Source organism: Thermobia domestica, chromosome 9, assembly GCF_964235325.1.
Source record: "Thermobia domestica chromosome 9, izTheDome1.hap1.1, whole genome shotgun sequence".
In the NCBI taxonomy this organism is placed as follows: domain Eukaryota; kingdom Metazoa; phylum Arthropoda; class Insecta; order Zygentoma; family Lepismatidae; genus Thermobia; species Thermobia domestica.
Genome location: NC_137462.1, coordinates 30289934 through 30306452, shown reverse-complemented (window position 1 = coordinate 30306452; position 16519 = coordinate 30289934).

The window sequence follows — 16519 nt, the reverse complement described above, 5'->3', positions numbered from 1 at the left end:
GCAGCGAGGCTATATGAGACGGGACCTACTGATTAACGTGAAATCCGAACCACATGAGCTTTGCCGGGAATCGAACCTGGGTCTCCCACACAAAAGGCGCGTACGCTAACCCCTTAGCGACGAAGGAGCTCAACATTATCAAAGAAATCAGCAAGTTGGGAGTGGGATAAAAGGATATATATAAACATATATAAGTCTACATAGACATCGGATGTTACAAATAGCTTCTTCGCAGAGCAGCTATTAACATGTGAATTGTGATTTGCTTCATGCAGTTATGAGAAAGCAAAACACAAGCCTTTTATTTTAGTTTGCCGGTCCACGATTATGTACCAAGACGGTGATGATGAGATGGATGATGAAAGTGGGAGAACCCCGCGAAAACCCATCCACACGGTGTTTGTCCACCACAAAGCTCATTTGTGAGTGCTGTGCTACTGAGCCAGTACACGAGATTGAAATGTTAACTGTGTTGTTTTTGTTGTTTTTTTTAACTTTTTTTTATCATCCTTGTTTTAACAATGTTCCATACGTTTAAATCGAAATACTTAGGATCTACTTAATAATTTGTTTTTGAAGATCAGTTTCAAAGGAGTGTCTTTGTACCCGCATTCCTGACTGTACTCCTAAGTGCCGCTTAAAGGTCAGAAATCACTGTTTTACTTATTTATTTTTGTGCTATCGCATAAAATATTAAATATTGTTCGTAACCTATTATGTATCGAAACAGTGGTCAGTAACAATTCATACCACTTATTTCTACACGTTTTTCTCTAATAACTTAGTAACGAATGGATGAATTTGATTACAACTCTTTTCGGTACAGAAATAATCTTAAAACTTCAATGGATTTCCATGTTTCATAAACTGCATATATACCTACAAGGCGATTTGTTTGTATCCGTATAACAGGATGTCTATTGACCTGGAAAACCTTGAAGTAATTTGGAATTTATTTTTGTACGTAGAAAACCTGGGAAATTAATCAGAAACATGGAATTTCCTCAAAGTTACCATTTTTACTATATATGTTCGGTTTCCTTAAGAGTATATATTTTGTGAGTACGTGGATGGTAACCTAAACTGAGTCTGTCAATGGTTCCACTTACTTGTGATAGGTTTATTTTTTCTCATTTCTTTACTTTTTCCTGTGGTAGAGTTCCCATAGGCCACAGGTGGAATTTCTATCCTGTTTGACAATTCGAAGCATACTTTTTATTACACATATACATCCCATGAATATGGGAAGTCTTCTTCTGATTTTGATTCGTGTGTATTTATCATTTGTCTGTTTTATTATCTGTTCCGTGAGTAAATTTTGTAAAAATATAGTAACTAGGTGTTTTCCATCCATGAAAATTATACAGCAACATGTAAGATCAGTCAAAAAGCCCGGATAGGTACACATTCCACAATATAGGTACATATTTCCTTAATCATCTTCCAAATTAGCTCCTTGAGAAAACACATACTTTTCCACCACTCCTGGCATTGCTGGAAACAACGCTGAAAGTCATTTTTTGGTATGTTCTGAAATTCAGCCGTCGCGTTGGTTTGAATGTCTTGTACGGTGGCAAAACGGTTACCTTTGAAGCTCTTTTTGATCTTGGGGAAGAGCCAGAAATCCACTGGTGCTGAATACGGTGAGTAGGGAGGCTGGTAGAGGAGGATTTCTGGCTTTTCCCCAAGATCAAAAAGGTACTCAAAAGTAACCGTTGTGCCACCGTAGAAGACATCCAAACCAACTCGACGGTTGAACATTGGAACATACCAAAACAGGACTTCCAGCGTTGTTTCCAGCAATGCCAGGAGTGGTGGAAAAGTGTGTTCTCAAGAAGCCAATTTGAAAAACAATTAAGGGAATGTGTACCTATGTTGTGATCAGTGTTCGAAGTGGAAAAACAAGCAGAGACGGTATGTTCTATTACGACATACCGACTATCTAAATGTTGGAATACAGTGAGGGTATATTACCTAAAAGATTGTATTTCTATTTACATAATAACTGAAAACCACTGGAGAGCTTTCTTTAGTTACTGGGAGGGGGGAGAGCATAGAGAGACTTTGATTTTTCGCCTTATGTTATATTAATTCACGAAAATGCTCAAAAATTGAGCTTTTATATTAACAATTTCTTGCGGGACAGCTCCAGTATCCCCACTCGACTGAGGGATATTCTAAACCCCTGGAAGAATCGACTCACAGCAGACAACCCCTAAATCCGCTCATGTTCAAAACACAACATTTTTTTTTGAATTAAGACAAGAAGAAACATATATACATACGAAAGAAACAATTCATTATGGCACATCAAAATATAAACTAGACACCTCATATTAACTTCTTTAAAGACACCTCATTTTAAAAACAAAGGGTAAGGAAAAAGGTAACAAAAATGTCAGTGTTGTCAACTTAGAAATTATTTCTACATAAGAAGTAAAAACTTTCTACGTGGAAAGCTATTCGTCAATTACTGTGTATAAAAATGATTTTATTAAAGGTATTTAGCATCTACTCTCCCAGGACGTCATGTCTTGATCACTAAAAAACCAGAGGCGGTATGCCTTTGTCACTAAAAAACCAGAGGCGATATGGCATACCACCGCATACCGTCTCACTTCGACCACTGGTTGTGATAATAAATAGTTACAACGAAATATCGGATACTTTTTGCCTTCGTAATATCAATTAACGTACGTTTAGAATTTAAATTAACATTTTTTTTAGAACTTTATGTGGTAAAACAAAATATAAAAATGTTACTACTATCAAGAGATATGATTCATTTTTCTCAACTGGCCTTCGGGTAGGATTTTACAACAATAACAACTTTTCTTTCTTTAAAAAAGTATAGACGTGGATAAACCTATAAAAAGCCTGGAATTTAAAAACAATCATTTAGTAGACACGCTGAAGCTTAGTTGTCGTGTTAGTCATGATTTGGAAACACAGGAAAAAATGGTTATACTCCACTTTGGGTTGGGGCTCAGTGGTAGATCGTTCACTTCTGGTGAAAAGGGTTACTGGTTAGATCTCAGGACATGTAAGTTTGAGGTGGACAACATCGTGTCTTTGGGTTTTAATTTATCATTCCACCAATACTTTTGTTATTCTTCACTTTCACCATTCGTCTCCTTTACCTAAAGAACCTAATAGTTGGTCTTTAAACTGAGGATTGTTTCTCTTTTTCATTTTTGGTTATTTTTTGAGTTAATGCTGGAATTACAATTACAAATCTCTAAAACTGTTTAGTAAAAACATACATAAACGCTAAATCAAAGATCAAGAAGAAGAAGAGAACTATGGAGTAACTTTTACTTCTGCGCTGCTTTGTTTGTTTGTTTCTTCCCTTTGTTCTTAAAATTTCAAACCTAGAGCTTTAACATCTCAGAAATTCTAACCGCAATCATTCAAAGAACGGTGGATTTATTGTGATCGAAAATGGTTCTGTAACGATTTTACTCCTTCGTAAACCAATTTGTAACCAAATGTGACATATACAACATGTTATTCATTTGAATTGTAGTTAGTCCACTGTTGTAGGTGGGTTTTGTTCATAATTGAAACTTCAACCCCCACCTCCAATCCCCGAAAAAAAGAGTATTAAGCGATATCTCGTATTTTTGTTGTTTCTATGGGTTGGTACGACAACTCATCCCCTATCAAAAAGATTCGAAGAAGATTTTACTACTAACTTTATTTGTTTGTTTCAGGCATATTCAGAAGTCTACTTTGTGCTAGAAATAGTACTATTGATACTGGAAGTAGAGAAGGGGTTCTACCCAGGGATTATATACTAAGGTACTATGCCGACATTCACGTAGTTGGGCTGAAAACTTAAGTTAGGATAGTCAGCCACGAATTATGATTTTTAACCATTAAATTACTGTACTTTTACCTACATGAGCTCGACAATTCTGTAAACCAAAGAATTGTGTATGTACACTATTAGATGATAAGTTTCGTCTATCTTAGATATAAAACCAAGTTCTTCGAAAGATCTAGAAGAAAGTCTGATTAAATTATTAAAGAAACATGTGGCTACTCATTTCTATGTTTCAAGATTTATATTCCAAACCTTCATATTGGTTAGCGTATGCGTCTTGGGTCGCGGGAGACCCGAGTTCGATAGCCAGTGTGAGCTCATGTGGTTTGGATCCCATTTTAAACTGTAGGTCGATGATTTATATAGTATTGTTGCTTAAAGGATCGTTAAACTCTAATCTATCTAACCAATAATGTCGAAATTAAAGAATTTCTTCAGAAAAACACCAAATTGCTAAGTCAAATTTATTTCGTATCTTGAGACATGTTCGTAAGGAACTAATTAAAATGTTTTGAGATCTTAGGGTCAGCCATATATTGACTAAAGACTATCAATTATTGAGGAGGTTTTCATCTAGCAAGTGGTCGAGTGAATATGCCATACGATGCTTTGTTGCATTGCTCACAGTATACTGTACCTCGGCTCGGTTATCCTGTCTTCTGTCAATGTGCGCCCGCCCTAAGATTGATTCCTAGCCAGTATTTTTTTTCCTTCTCTTTTGTAGGCGAATCATCATACAAAATAACCGGGTAGTATTTTAAGAGCTCATGACCTTTTAAGATATAAAAATAACAGGCGTGGAAGTCGATATGCTAATCACATATTACCTAATAAAATTTTGGCGTTCCCTGCCACAAAATCAATTTCTTTTTAAAACTTAATCAGTGGTTCAGACCTAATGTCTTTCCTTCCTTTTCTTGGGTATCACCTTGGTTAAAACGTGGTTTTCTTGCATTATTACACATCACAAAAATTTATCGCCCTTCATTTGGTATTTTTTTCCTAAAAATTAAATCATATGAACAGTATAAAAGAAAAGGAATGATAGTACTCAATCGATAAAAATCATTCAATTTTGACCAAATTTGGGAATAGCAGTAGATAACTACGAGCCTAGTAGTTTATAAAATACTAGCTGTAAGCATCCATCGTTGCTCTGTATTAATTCAGAACCTCATCTGTTACCAGAACGTGGATAAAAGGAGGAAGTCCATTACCGGCTGTTTATCCTGTGATGTTATGTAAACCCGCACGCCCAACATGTAATGGGGATTCCATACAGTCAAGGCGTTCTTAGAAACTACAGGAAACGTCGTAAATTATAACAAAATTTCACTAATTGCTCTTTAAACGAGAAATATGGAACTTATCCGATCTTAACCAAACTTGACATGATGAAAGAGTTTGACGATCTTCCTTAGTACTCATGAAGTACAAATGGTGTGCATACTTTGGTTTCCGAGCTATTAGGCACTGTTTCTTTTAGGCATGTTTTTGGGGGACAGTGCTCCCCAGAGCTCTGAGAGTGCTTCTTCTGGGGGAGATAAACTTAAAATGTACTAGTATAATACCAGCTGTGAGAGATAAATAGTTTCAGAATACAATATATAAATAAATAAATATTTTAATATTGCTACTTTACAAGTGTTCTAAAGCTCTCTCTCTCTCTCTCTCTCTCTCTCTTTTTTTTTTTTAATATTTAGAGAGTAAGTGGTACCTTGTGTCTGTAACTGCCAACCTTGAACAGGTAAGTGACAATTGAAAATCTTGTTGCGTGTACTTCAGAAAAATGTAAAACAATAAGCTATAGGTTTTGTTAATACGTAGTTTTAGAGTGCCCTTCTCCTGGTACATCTTTACTGAAAGAAATACTGATTAAACACCAAAATAGAGATTTTGGTTTATTTTGTTATTAAGCACAAACCACAAATTTGGTGCACATGTACTTGGGAACAAAATCTCTGTACAGCATGATTTTTCGCGTGGCTACTGAGCTCATCAAGAGCCCATCTCAAATTTGGTCAAATGGAGACTTTTGTTGCTCGAGTTATTAGCCACCAAAGTTTTGGATTGTACTTAACAAACATGTTCAATAAATCCAGTGTGTATATATATAATAAAGCTTTCTAAAAATGTCAACGAAGGATGTATTTTTCCATTAGAGGGGTTAAGTATTTCAATTGTTTTTTTCTTTCTTGAACCCTAAAATCTCAGACACACACATTGTGTCGTAACTTTCTTGTGGTCAAATAAGAAAATTTTGAAGTTGATACGTTACAGTTGAACTACAAAATGGGAGATTAATGTACAGAGAATCTATAATGGGTTGGTGCAACTGAAGTGTCCATTTGATATGTGTAATTTTCAAAGTAAGAAAGAAAGATAAAAGAATCTGGTTACCTGATTACTATAAAATTATAATAGTCACTGTTGTCTCCGGATACAATCACACAACTCGAGAACAAAATGTCGGATCAAAGTCAGAGAAAGTAAAATATTCATTTTTTTTTTTTTTTTAAGTTCCAGATGCTATTAACACATATTTGAATGAGATGCAGTGGCGGCTCAAAGGTAATCTTTAAAAAAAGGAAATTTCTACAACTGTCAGTAAAAATACAAAGTATGTTTATTTCTTAGTAACATAGAATCGCATGCAGGAACCTGATTACAGTTCTCTTCGACATGGAAAGAATCCTAAATTCCAATGGGTTTCCGTATTTAATGAACCCTATACACGATATTTAGGATTGGAAACGAAAGTAGGTACCGTAAGTCGTCTCAACATGTCATTTTCCAGATAATATCCTCTTGTTACTTTGAACTCCCTTGTTGCTAAGCGGTTAGCGTACACGCCTTTGGCGTGGGAGACCTGGGTTCAATTCCCTGCTGCAGCTCATGTGGTTGAAACTCACGCTAAACTGTAGGTCCACGTCTCATACAACTTCGCTGCTGAAAGGGATGCTAAACTTAAAAATGAAATCAAATCAATTTCTTGTTACTATGATCTAACATACAGTAAAAGTCTGACGTCTTCAGGCACATTTCTTGCTAAATATCAAAATTCGAAAATTCCAAGCGCTAACGACAGTTATAGATTACAATTTCTTCCTGTTATGCCAGTATTTTGTTCTAACTTTCTTCATAGAGGATGCTACAGTGGAAGATAAATTTCAAAGTGGAATCAACTAATTAAAACATCACATAATTACGTATATGAACACAAGAAATGTCGACATACAATTGTGAAATTCTTTTTGTAATGGAATTCTGCAATGCAATAAAACCAAGAACGAATTGCTATTAAAAAAAAAAAAAAAGTCATGCCACTTTGAGTTGATAATACTATTCTCGAAATATCTATCTAATATTTGATGTCAAAACCAGTTTCTTTTGTTTCCATGCCTACTTTTTTCTTTTTATTTATTGTGGGTCACCAAATTTACGCAATGGGTGGTATTTATCTGGAATCTCTTCTATTAAAACTATTGCTCAAGCGTGGCCTACGGACCTTTGGGCGATTTTTTAAACATCGCCAGAGATATCATTTCGCTCAGAAGGGTCACAGCTGCAAGCGTTCTCTAATCGCTCTTAGACTATACAGAGTTTAATTCAATTCAAGGAACCAAATCTATTTCTGGTTTTGAATTCCTGTGTAACCATTTCATGTATCAAATCTTGAAATTAATCTAATACTTCTGAATAAAGAAGCAATACTTCCATTCAATCATTCTTATTTACATAAATGATCAACACTATAGTTGTAAGTTCCCATAACATACGCTGGTATAATGATGTCACTTTCTCTCTGTTACCATGCTGACAACATCACAGAAACCCAGATTATGATATTTTCTCTATTTTTAAAATACAAAAATAGTTTATAGTTCATTCTCACATATGTTTCTCCAACATTTATAGTTACATTTTAGTAGTTTAAAATGAAATGAAATCTTTGAGTTTTACGTCCCACGCTAGTGCCGGTTAGGCTAAAGGAGACGGAGATGATGAGTAATGAATGAAATGGTGGAATGAAGAAAGTGGGAGGAAACGGGAGAACCCCGAAAAAACCCACGCACACGGTGTTTGTCGACCACAAAGTCCACTTCGCGGGGGCTGGGATCGAACCCGGGACCCCAAGCACCAGAGGTGAACGCTCTACCACTGAGCCACCGCGATTTTCGTAGTTTGTTGCAAAGGACATGAGAATGTTTTTGCTATATCCGAATTCAACTTATGACAAACAACTTCCTTAGTAGCAAGGTTGGTTAGCCCACCGTTGGGGATTGAGTGAGATTTTGTCAAAACGGTGGGTAATGGTCGATGCGAGCCTATAGCGTAAAACCTTAAATTGGCCCAACGTTGATTAAATGCATAGTTGGCCAACCAACTATTCTCCCGATCTTCACGCAACGATACTAGAATTCACTGTTTTCCCAACCAAAAAATACGGTACTTTAGCGTTGGCTAAATGTCGAGGACCCACTCTTTTGATTGGGAAATGGTCACCAAAGCGGCCAAACCTGACGTTGGGCCACTGTTGGTATGTCGCGTCGCAACCATTTTCTTAACTTGGGCCAACCGATTTTGCTACTAGGGTTTCACATTTACAATTATGTCATACATAAGTACATTTGAACTAATTTATATAGAGAACTTGTATTTAAAAATGCCCTCAATAATTATTACCTCTCTTCGTTTAATATAAAGGCAACTAAAAATTACCTCTGAAGGTTAATTCACACATATCGTGCCCCGACAGGCCGCCTTGAAAAGAAACCCGGTCGTGGCTTGTAGGCCGCGAACCTTCGTTCGGCTTTTTCCGGAGCACACGAAGTGACACGAAGTTTACTAGAAGCAAGGTAAATGGTGTAGAAAGCAGTAGCGGCATGGCACAACAGGCATGGTATGTGTGAAAGGTCGCGGGTGTGGCAGGGACTGAGAATGGCAGGGGAATAGCATGGGCATGGCACACTGTGTGAGAGTTAATTTAAAAAAAAAAAACTCTGAAAAGGGTCAAATGTTTAGCAGAGTATGAAATTATGCACTTCTTTAAAGAGTACTTGCACAACGAAAAGGCTTATCACAAAATAAGACAATGCGAAAACATCGACAATGTCATACGAGTATAAACGAGCAAATATGCACGTGTAAATATTGGTTGGATGCGATTGAAGTGTCCGACAATCGCATGGCATTTAAAAAGAAATTTAAAAAAATACCTGGTTAGTCAAAGTATCCACACAAGTTTGCCATTACTGAGACAACGATTGGATCTCATTACGGAAAGAAGTCTTAAGTCTGGATTTCAAGAAGTCTTCAACCGTACGACCATGAAGTAATCGAGATGCTAGAAGAGATGGTAGTCGATGGAAGAGACGTTAAAAGAATATGGTGGGCGAGGAAAGCTCATAGTGCAACACAGGGAGAATCTGCGTTGTCCTTTAAACACGTCGGCGTGTATTGTCGTGCAACATGTGGACAACATATGATGTTCACTATAGCTGGTTGCTTATGGATATATTTGCGGTGCATTTCAGTACTGTAACGATCCACATAGATAATTTTGCCTCAAAGGAGAAAGACAAGGTAGAACACCCCCACTTACCATTTGTTGTTTAGGAAACTTTCCTCGACATACATCAGGATCCAACTCACTGTTTACGACTGTTTACGATTGTTGTAGCTTCATCAGAAATGAAAATTCCATAAAGAAAGTCTTCCCGGTTATTCCGTATACTGGGAAAAGTGGACATTTCCAGACAGCGATTCGTATTGGTCTGTATCAACTCATGAGCAACACGAGTCTAATGTTTCCTTTTACAGATTGCGTGGAGCCGCTGAAACACAATGTATGGTGTATGCTTCACTTATCTCTAATTGAAAGAATACTGTTCGGACGGTCTGCTTCCACCGTGTTCCAGATGAGCTCATCTGATCAGCAACCGCGGGGCTTATTTTTGTCACTGGCACGAAACGTCGCAAACTAACGACATATAGTTCACCACTCTTCCATTAGCCCAAATGCAATGTTGATGTTTTTCGCGGCTAGATGTAAAGAACATCCCAGTTTAAACTCGTAAAGCAAACTAGTTTGAATTATGTCTTCTCCATGCTTTAGTTTCACACGATCCTGTTGAGCAGCACACTGCTTCCTGATGGCTGGGTACTAACGCCTGTTTTCTGAACGTGTACAGAGTTTGTGACCACGACCATCCATTGGTTGCAACACACAGTTGTTTTTCACTAGACATAAAAACGGACATTTCAATCGCACCAGTCTAATATGTCCATCTACATTTGCTTAACGAAATTTTGACGGCCAATATTCTGTCGTTGTCACTTTTACTAATGATATTATGTCAAGTATCAGGCGAAGGACCCGCACAGTATCTCTTGCCTTAGGACGCAGATGGCTTTCAATCTAAAATGGTGGAATGTTTCAATCTCTTCAGTCGTTGGGGTCCACTTTATCATTTATCCGGATATATTTTAATTCGTTATCTATCACCGGGATATTATCTGTTGTCGGAATAGAATCGTCATTCGGATATGATCTGTTATCTATATATCCATGATCTTTTATCCGGTTATTATCATTTATCCAGATATTATTCTCTATCCGGATATTATCTGTTTTCCTCATGCGAATATTATCCGTTATCCAGATGTTATTGGTTATCCGTTACCCGAATATTATATGTTACCCGGATTATGATAATTTGTTATCCGGATATACTTTATCTCATTATTATTCTTTATCCGGATATTATCCGTCGTCCAGATGTTATTCTTTATCCGGATATTATCTGTTATTCGTCATCCGGATACTGTCATCCGGAGGTAATAATTTTGTTTCCGGGGGTGGGGTATAATCAGCAACGAAACATATACAATCTATATATCAATCGATTCAGCTTGACAAAACAAATCGATCGATACCAAATGTAACTACTTCCGGTTAACCACTTCCGGTTTACTGAGCCCAATTTAGTTTCCGGGGATGGGTTATGATCAGCAACGAAACATATACAATCTATATATCAATCGATTCAGCTTGAAAAAAAAAATCGATCGATACCAAATTTAACTACTTCCGGCTAAACACTTCCGGTTTACTGAACCCAATTTAGTCTCCGAGAATGGTGCATAATCGGCAACGAAACATATAAAACTATATATTAATCGATTCAGCTTGACGAAACAAATCGATCGATACCAATTTTAACTACTTCCGGTTCACCAGTTCCAGCTTACTAAGCCTAATTTGTTTTCCGGGGTCGGGTTTTGGAAATTTCAAAATTCAAAGAATTCTTTCAATAAAGTGGATACTTTCAAATATCTACCATAACAGCACAAGATGTTTTAGGCATGTGCCATTTAGGTGTCTCAGCTACTATTTAGGTACCCGACACTTGGTATATATGGTATTCATGTGTTAAGTATGTACTTGAGCTAGCTAAAGTTTTAGGTGCTTGTTACACCTAATTGATATTTGCGACTATGTACCATAAATGTGGCATTTATGTACCTGGCTCAGTTTAGCACTGTGATAATCATTTGTTTTTATATCGTCCATTGGGACATATATCTTCATGTTCTTGGTACTTACTGTAGGTGAATACTTTTTCAGATACTTATGACATAATTGATATCTGCAGTGACACACGAATGACAGTCAGCTCTTTGTATTTGGTCATGCGCAATAACATGAACGGTTTCTCGCGCTTTTTGCTCCATTCTCTGTCCTAGTACACAATCGCTTAGAAAAAAATAGCAACAAATGCATGAAATTTGGGAGATAAATGTCGAAGAAAGAATGACATAGCTGATGAATAAAAATTAAGATGAATCTTTCATACATATGTGTACAGTTAATTATTTATGTAGTTAGGGATAAAGAATTGTATTTTTTAGATGTCAACTGTCGCCGATCATTTGAAAGTGAAAATGGAAGAACCATGAAATAAAGTAAAGAGAAGCGCGTCATTTTGTTATAAAATTACATGGCGAGCGGATTTTATCTGATCCCAAATGGTTATCGTCGAATATACAGGGTTACAACAGCACTCCGATTAGCCAAATTAAAAAGACCTCAAGGATTTATCCCTCTACAAGCAACATTTTCCTCATCGACTTCGTTGCCATGTCGGAAGAGAACGTGCCTAGTAATCAAATGGTTGGTGGTTCACGCCCACCCTGAGGCACATTTCTTTTACTTGGTTAAAGTGTTTTTTAGACTCACCTTAATGTAAACATATTACGCATATAGGTGATTTAACATATTTTGGGTGAATAATTATGTGGTTCATTGATGCTTGCAGCATGGGAAACCTACTTGGAACATACTAGGTAAGTTTCCCAGGTACATATGAGGCATGTGCTTAGGGGCCTCAATTCGAATTTCGATTCGATACCAAAATCTTTTGTTATTGATTGTTTTAAAGAAAAACCCGTTTGTTTCGAAAAAATAAAGGGATATTTACAAAATAAAGTTGTGGGAGAAGGATAACTTTACACTGGCCATGTACTTTCAAATATCGATTCGAAATCGAAGCCAATCATTTGTGTTTCGTTTGATATTGATTGTTTTGAAGAACAAAAATGTTTAAAAATAAAACAAAAAAACGTAAGGTTACAAAATACAGTTGGGGGAGGAAATTCACACTGACCCCTTCCTACTTTCAAATTTTGATTCGAAAACGAAGGCAAGAGTTTGTTTTTCGTTTGTTATTGATTGTTTTGAAGTAAAAATCCTTTGTTTCGAAAAACGTAATGAGATATTTATCCAATGATCGAGGGAGTTCCGAAGCAACTTCACACTGGCCTCTCCAATACTTTCAAATTTTGCTTTAAAACTAAAGCCAATCATTTGTTTTCTGTTTCGTATTAATTGATTTGAAGAAGAAAAAAAATAGCTTGTTTCGAAAATAGTAAGAAGATATTTATAAAATAAAGTTGAGATGTGGCCAAATTTAGCCAGGTAACTATACTTACAAATTTCGATTGAAAACCAAAATCAATTGTTTGATGTTCGATTGTTGATTATTTTGAAGAAAAAACAGTTTTCGAAAAACATAAAAAGTGTTTACAAAAGAAATGTGTGATGAAACTTCACACTGTAAAAAATCGTTGTGTTATTTCAACGACATTCTTATGTGTTAACACGATTGTGTTAAAATATAACACAAACAAGTGGTTAGAACAACTCACTCTCCATTTGGAGTTCTGTGTCAAATGCCGGTAGTTGAAATGACACACAGGCTGTGTGTTAAATTAACACAAGTGTAGAATCTTCGGTGTTGTTTTCTGCGTGATTGCCAAATCTGTTGGGCATGTAATTATAAAGGCTTATGAATTGAAGCTACAGACAAACGCAGTGGAAAGAAATACTTAAACAAATCCAGGTATACGCAAAGTTTCAAAATGCAAACCGCGCGATGTGTTTTCAATTGTTTTACGCAATGTTTCTGAAAAAACTCTAACAGCATAAGATGTGCTAGACATGTGCCATTTAGGTGTTCTAAATTCATCTCCCACATTTGACGAATTTATTGTTTCTTTTTCTAAGCGATTGTGTACTAGAAGCAACAAACACATCAACTTTATTACATGGCAACTGGCGCCGATCATTTGAAAGTGAATATGAAAGAACTATAAAATAAAGTAAATAGATAGTCATCATTTTGTTATAGAATTAGGTCTACATGGCGAGCAGATTGTATCTTATCCCGAACGGTTATCGTCGAATATACGCGGCTTAAGGCAGCAATCTGATTAGCCAAATTCAAAAGACCTCAACAATTTATCCCTATACAAGCGACGCTTTCTTCATCGCCATCGTGGCCAAGTCGGAAAAGCACGCGGCTAATAATTGAAAAGTAGGTAGTTCGTGCCCACCCTCCGCCACTGGAGTACATTTTTTTTTACTTGTTTAAAGTGTTTTTTTAGACTCAGCTTAATGTAAACACATTACGCATATAGGCGATTTTGGGGGAGTAATTTTGTGGTTCATTAACGCTTACGGCACGGCTCAACACCGGTTGTGTGTTAAAGACGTAACACACCACCGGTGTTAAACGCCAACACTGCGGCGTATGTGTTGAACTAACACCGTATAGTGGTAGTCACGCTGGAACCACTGCCCTGTGTTAAAATTGAGTTGAATTAACACAACCTTTTTTACTGTGCACACTGGTAACACCGTCATATTTCGAATCAAAGCAAAAGCTATTTATTTTTTATTGGTTATTTTGAAGAGATTATTTTTGTTTGTTTGGAAAAATAGAAAGAGAGACATCTGTTGCTGATTATTTTCAAGATAAAAATCCCTTTTTCAAAACACACACACCCAAAAAAAAAATACGTTTGAAGATATATTTGGTGGTCAACTTCACACTGGTTTTCACACTACTTTTTCTGCTTTTAGATTTCGATTCAAAACTCAAACAAATTGTTTATTTTTTCTTTCTTATTGAGTGGCTTCAAGATAAAATATTTTATTTCGAAAAAATCTTAAAGGTTATATAAAAGTTGGGTGAGCCAATTCACACCGATCTTCAATTTTTTTAATTTCAATAAAAACAATAGATAAAATAATTTTTAAATGTTGACGTTGCCAAGAACGTGCTCATATTATTGTTTAACAGTTGTCCCCAAAACATTTGTTTCTTTGAAGGCACACGACATTCTTAGTTAAGTTTACGAGATTTATATTTATTTAAAAGCATTTCTGACAAAAAGTAAAAATGAGATAAAAACAAAAAGAAAAGGGCGAAAGAAATAAAGCTAACTGGAAGAAGTTAAAATCTGTATCGATCGATTTGCTTGGTTAAGCTGAGTCAATTGATATACAGATTGTTCGATGCTGATTATACCCCACCCCAGAAACTAAATTAGAATCAGTAAACCGGAGGTGGTTGTCCGGAAGTAGTTAAATTCGGTATCGATCGATTTGCTTTGTCAAGCTGAATCGATTGATATATAGATTGTATATGTTTCGTTGCTGATTATACCCCACCCCCGGAAACTAAATTAGGCTCAGTAAACCGGAAGTAGTTAAATTTGGTATCGATCGATTTGTTTTGTCAAGCTGAATCGATTGATATATAGATTGTATATGTTTCGTTGCTGATTATATTCCACCCCTGGAAACTAAATTAGGCTCAGTAAACCGGAAGTGGTTAACCCGAAGTGGTTAAATTTGGTATCGATCGATTTGTTTTGTCAAGCTGAATCGATTGATATATAGATTGTATATGATTCGTTGCTGATTATATTCCACCCCCGGAAACTAAATTAGGCTCAATAAACCGGAAGTGGTTAACCGGAGGTTGTTTATTTTGGTATCAATTGATTTGTTTTGTCAAGCTGAATCGATTGATATATAGATTGTATATGTTTCGTTGCAGATTATATTCCACCCCTGGAAACTAAATTAGGCTCAGTAAACCGGAAGTGGTTAAATTTGGTATCGATCGATTTGTTTTGTCAAGCTGAATCGATTGATATATAGATTGTTTATGTTTCGTTGCTGATTATATTCCACCCCTGGAAACTAAATTAGGCTCAATAAACCGGAAGTGGTTAACCGGAGGTGGTTTATTTTGGTATCAATCGATTTGTTTTGTCAAGCTGAATCGATTGATATATAGATTGTATTGTTTCGTTGCTGATTATACCCCACCGCCGGAAAATAAATTGGGCTCAGTAAACCGGAAGTGGTTAACCGGGAGAAGTTAAATTTGGTATTGATCGATTTGTTTTGTCAAGCTGAATCGATTGATATATAGATTGTATATGTTTCGTTGCTGATTATACCCCACCCCCGGAAACTAAATTAGGCTCAGTAAACCGGAAGTGGTTAACCGGAAGTAGTTAAATTTGGTATCGATCGATTTGTTTTGTCAAGCTGAATCGATTGATATATAGATTGTATATGTTTCGTTGCTGATTATATTCCACCCCTGGAAACTAAATTAGGCTCAGTAAACCGGAAGTGGTTAACCCGAAGTGGTTAAATTTGGTATCAATCGATTTGTTTTGTCAAGCTGAATCGATTGATATATAGATTGTATTGTTTCGTTGCTGATTATACCCCACCGCCGGAAAATAAATTGGGCTCAGTAAACCGGAAGTGGTTAACCGGGAGAAGTTAAATTTGGTATCGATCGATTTGTTTTGTCAAGCTGAATCGATTGATATATAGATTGTATATGTTTCGTTGCTGATTATACCCCACCACCGGAAACTAAATTAGGCTCAGTAAACCGGAAGTGGTTAACCCGAAGTGGTTTATTTTGGTATCAATCGATTTGTTTTGTCAAGCTGAATCGATTGATATATAGATTGTATATGTTTCGTTGCTGATTATATTCCACCCCTGGAAACTAAATTAGGCTCAGTAAACCGGAAGTGGTTAAATTTGGTATCGATCGATTTGTTTTGTCAAGCTGAATCGATTGATACATAGATTGTATATGTTTCGTTGCTGATTATACCACACCCCCGGAAACTAAATTATTCCCTATTTCAACATTAACTTCCAAAGAACTGTGCTGAGACCGGTATGAAACATGAAATTATATCCGGTATGAATCCATCACTTTTTAAACTTTCATTTTAGCGATAAGAAAGCTGTTCTTGAATACGGTACTTGGTCCACTTTCCCTCACGACAGAGGAAGTGGCTAAACGT